Consider the following 5,244-nt stretch of genomic DNA (forward strand, 5'->3'; position numbering starts at 1 on the left):
TCAGAGTCTGGAGGTCCCCTGCGGGGGAACCGGTCACAACCCAGCACAGGGTGCACAGGAGGGGCGGTGCCTGGGACCCTGCCTGGCCCTCTGCTCCCCCCACCAACCCTCCTGGGTTCTGGGGAGGGGGCAGCAGGGCCACATACACACAACACACACACACACACACACACACACACACACACACACTCTGATTCCCACACCTCTGTTCTCTCCTTGTGTGTGTGTGTGTGTGTGTGTGTGTGTGTGTGTGTGTGTGAATCTCTCCCTCTCCCATCTTTAACCTCTCCCCTTTCTCTTCCCTGAGTCTCATCTCCTCTCAGCTCTTAGGGTGTCCGTCTCTCTGTTCCTCTCTCTCCATTGCCTCAGGTCCTGGGTCTCTGTGCCTGTCATCGCCCCACCCTCAGCAAGGAGCAGGCGGTGCCCCCCAAAGGAGGCAGTCAGGCGAGGTGGGGTCGTGAGGAAGAAGCTGGAAGGTCTGTGCCTTCCCCGCTGGGGCTGTGGCCAAGCAGAGCCTGTGGGGAGCAGGCAGGGGCCTGGCGTGCCAGCAGATGGTACAGGAGAAATGAGGCAGAGAGAGATGGGGACAGGGGGCACCCTGTGGGGACTGAGGCCAGAAATGGGAGGCTGAGATGGCCCCCCTGAGATTCAGGACTGCAGAGAGATGAGGCCTGAAAGACAGACACACCACACACACACACACACACACACACATCACACACACAACACACACACACACACAGGATCCAGAGAAAGCAGGAACCCAGGGGCAGAAAGGGACAGCGATCGATCCAGAGACGGGGGCCTAGAGAGACAAACACAAACATGGGATCCCAGAGACAGACAGAGACAAAGCCCCAAAGACAGACCAAGATACAGAGACGTGAAACCCAGAGAGAGCTAGAGCCACGGAGAAGCATAGAGCTGGGGACCCAGAGAGAGACAGTAAAGGACAGAGCAAGAGACCCACAGAGATGAGGCCTGAGAGACAGAGACCCACAGACAGGTATCCAGAGACAGAGACAGAGATGAAGAGACGGTTCAGAGAGAGAAACGTGAAAGGCAGACAGGATGGGGGGAAACTCTCAGACACAATCAGACAGAGATGAGGCAGAGATGCCCAGCACCCCTCGCCCTCTTCCGGGAGGGGGTGCTCCCCCCACCCTGCAGCCCCGTCTCCATAGCGACCTCCCCAGATCCTGAGGACAAATATTGTCCTGGCTAGAAGCGGCGGGGCTGTATTGACATAATCTCCTGCTGGTGGGGTGGCGGGGCTCCAGGGGCCCAAGGGGCCAGGGTGGGGGCAGGAGAGCAGAGGGGCTCTCAGCCGGCCCCACAGATAGCTCCAACTTCCCCCCCACCTCCAAAGCAAGGTGTAAACCTCCCCACCCTGGGAAAACACACTGAGAGATTCAAACCTGTAGCCCTGGCTGCCCCCTGGTGGTGGCGGGCCAGCCCTGAAGCCCCTTTCCTGGTGTCCAGGAGAGCCGGCTGGCCTGGGCATTTTCCTCCAGGTTTCTAGTATCTCCCCCTAGACCCTGTTCTGATCCAGGGCACCCCGGTCGCAACCCTCTACTTTCCATCTGCACGTCTTCCCATAGGACAGCCAGGCAGCCAGAGTGATCATGCTAAAGCAAGAACTGCCCCTGTCCCTCTCCAGCTCAGAACCTGCCATGGCTCCCCAGTGCCCTCAGAAGGAAGCCCAGCCTCCTTCTCCCTGGCCTCCAAGGCCCTTGCTGACCTCTTCAGCCCTTTTTCCGAGATGTCCCAGCTCTTCAGACTCTTTCCAGGCCCTTGACCTTTGTTCTAGCAGTATTCTCTGCCTCAAGTGCCTCCACTCAAATTTTGTCCAGTATCCCAAGCCCACCTCAAAGTTAGCTCATTTATGTGCTCACCCATCCATCCATCCATCCATTCAACAAATAACTACTTCCTCTCCCAGACTGTGAGCTCTGTGAGGACAGGACTGGGGCTATCTCAGTCACCCCAGTTGGGGCTATCTCAGTCACTTGTGGGTCCCCAGCATCGCCCAACACTGGTTTGGCACGGAGCAGGCTTCTGTTCATTTTACTGGGTACTTTTAATGTATCAGGCCCCGGGCTTGGCCATGCTAGGGGTCCCGGGGCCCCGCCCCCTTGGAACTCCCAGCCCCGGCATAGACCCAAATAGGGAGACAGACTAACAGAAGGCAAGGTAGGAAGAGAAACACAAAGAAAGAAGAAGGAATCAGAAAGACAGAGGCTGTTACTGCAGTAGCAGTAATAATAATTATAATAAGAACAGTAGGTAACCAGGCATTGGTCATTTCACACACATGCCATCTCATTTAATCCTCGGAACAGACCTGCAGCAGAGGTATTCCCATCTCCATTTTCCCGATGAAGAAACTGAGGCTCAGAGAAGGGAGGTAACTTGCTCAAGGTCACACAGCTCATAAGCGATGGATCAACAGCCCATTTCCAGACAGAGACACAGAGGGAGACAGAGAGAAGAGAGAAGAGTGGTGAAGGAAGCCTGGAGGCAGAGAGAAAAGACAAAGCCACGCAGAAAGCCCTGCCCCCTCAGTCCTGGCAGAGCCCTCTCCTCCCCACTCCTGTCTTCCAGGCATTTGACATCTCCCTGCAAAAGCACTTGTAATAAAACTAGTTCCATGAGTTGTACCCAAAAGCCACCGTGCTGAGCACTTGACAGGCCTGAGCTCACTGAACCTGTTTTTCTCCCCTGGGACTTGGGTGCTGGAATGACTCCCTTTTTGCAGAGAAGCAAAAGCTATTTGGCCAAGGTCACTGCGCTCACACGGATCCCGACCCCTCGAGGGCTTATCTCTGTGTGTCACTCTCCGCCCCCACCCCCCCTCACCCCCCAGCACATAACCTACCAGGCTAAATTCCTCTGCCCGTGGCTCCTCTCCCCTCCCCCAACACATGGAGCTTGCAGGATCTGAACTCTGGGCCCCCACTAGTGTCCCCTCTGGGGGCAGTCCATATCAGCCTGAAGCCTGTGTGGAGTTCTGTACTAGGAGTCTGACTTGCCCTCTCTTAGCGTCTGAGCTCACGGAGGCGGAGGGTGGGAGAAGTGGGAGTTGGGGAGGCAGGATATGTGGGTTCCTGCTTTGTTTCGATCAATAACACAACTAGCTGTCATCACAGGATGCTAATGGCCCACATCTACTTTGGTCATCGCTTTGAACCCATTATTGATCTTGGTGCCTTACACAGTGGGTGTTCGCTGGGAAATGAATAGGAGTTGCCATCATCTACGTGAGCCTACGTGTGTCAGGCACTGTACTCGTGTGTAATCTACATCTGTGACTCACGGAGGAGACAGTACCAAACTGCAAACATCTTCCCACAGCCTTCTAGGCCCTGGAGTATCTGTGGGCCCATCTCCTCCCTGACCTCATCTACCCTCCGCTGTCCTCTCCCTCTGTGGCCCCAGCCCTACCAGGCTTCTTCTTGTTGCCCCAGGAACATGCCAAACTCATACCTACCTCTGGACCTTTGCACCTACTGATGCCTCTGCTCAGAAAGCTTCCCCCCCCCAACTTCGTGCATAATTCCTTCCTTGTCATTCACAGCTCAGCTCAAATGTTACCTCCTCAGAGAGACCTACCCTGGCCCCACTCTCCCTGAATTAGCTTCACCCTCTTATCCTTGATCACATCACTCCTTATCTCTGAAATACAAGGTTCTGAAATTATCTTAGCCTGTTTCTTCATCTGGGAAATGGTGGTGAAAATAGGGCTGGCGGTGACGATAACTGAGTGTTTGGCATGTAGTAAGGGCTGCATAAATGTTAGCTATTATTACTTATTTGTTGTGCTCATGGTGGCTTACTTCCTCCATCAACCGGCAAGATCCATCAAGATCCCCTCCCCCCTTTATTTATGAATGTTTAATTTTACTTTTTTAGTTTATTTATTTTTGAGAGCGAGAGAGAGCGAGAGAGAGAGAAGGCGAGAGAGAGAGAGAGAGCACGAGTGGAGCAGAGAGAGAGAGGGAGAGAGAGAATCCCAAGCAGGCTCTGTGCCATCAGCTCAGAGGGTGACAGGGGGACCTCAATCTCACAAAACCCAAGATCGTGACCTGGGCCCACATCAAGAGTCAAGACGCTTAACCAACTGAGCCACCTAGGCGCCCCTGTTCCCCCCTTTGCTAAATCAAAAGCCATTTTTGAATGAATGAGAGAGGCACGATATGACCGACCACTTTCCAGATGTGGACATTGAGGCTCAGGGTCACAAGCAGAAACTGGTGGAGTCAGGATTTAAACCCAGGTCCATCTGATTCCAAAGCCCAGTGCTTTCAGGATAAGCCAGTGTGTCCTGAGGTAGGTCTCTGCCCGCTTTGGGTTCGCTTCTTCCTATAAAACGTGGTCTAGGTGCTGACCCTCAGTGGGGACTGGGGGAAGGTGGTCCACCATTCTTTAAATCCATTGTCAGGTTTTCTACCCTCCCCTCCTCCCCCAACATCAGAGCCGGCACGGACTGACACCGCCAGGGTTCCCGGAGTCACAGCTGGGCCTATGTCAAAACCCGGACTGGATAATGAAGTTGTGGGAGCTGAGGGCTGTAGGGGGGGAACTAAGGGGACCCTCCTCTCCCCCATAAGAAAGAGGAAGGAAGCGTTGGGGAGGGATATCAGACTTGGGGGGGAGGAGTCTAAACCCCGGGGCGGAGCTAATCCTATAAGAAGGCGGGGCCAAGGGCTCTGAGCGAAGTACTGTAGCTCTCGGAGGCTTTGGGGGCGGTGCCAAAGGCTCTTGGGGCAGGAATAGAACTTCAGCTCCCGCGGGATTCTGGGGGTGGAGCTAAGAGCTTGGGGGCGGGCCTACATCTAATAAACAAGGACTCTAAGAATAAGAGTTCGAGGGCGGAGCTGGTGGATATCTGGGCATATTTGAGGCTCTAGGGTCAGGCCCTGGTCTTGCGAGGGGGCTTTTGGGAAATTCAGCGAAAGATTAAGGAGAAGGTTTTGGGGTTATGGGAGTGTCTTCCTCCACCCTATCTTCCTCTCACAGCCCGGGGCTGAGCTTTAGGCTGAAAAGCAGCGAAAGCCCTGCCCCTTCCAATCCTTCTGCATCCCTATTGGCTGAGGGGCCTGCGCGACAGCCTCTCATTGGTCCTGAACTGGCGAGGAGGGGGTCTAGAGAGAATGCGCGCAGACTGTGGGCGGGACCAGACGGTACCTAGGGGGATATAGGCTCAACCAATCCCGGTCCAAGGATTGTGTCCAAGGGGGGGGG

Source organism: Felis catus, chromosome E2 (genome assembly GCF_018350175.1).
Source record: "Felis catus isolate Fca126 chromosome E2, F.catus_Fca126_mat1.0, whole genome shotgun sequence".
Classification (NCBI taxonomy): Eukaryota; Metazoa; Chordata; class Mammalia; order Carnivora; family Felidae; genus Felis; species Felis catus.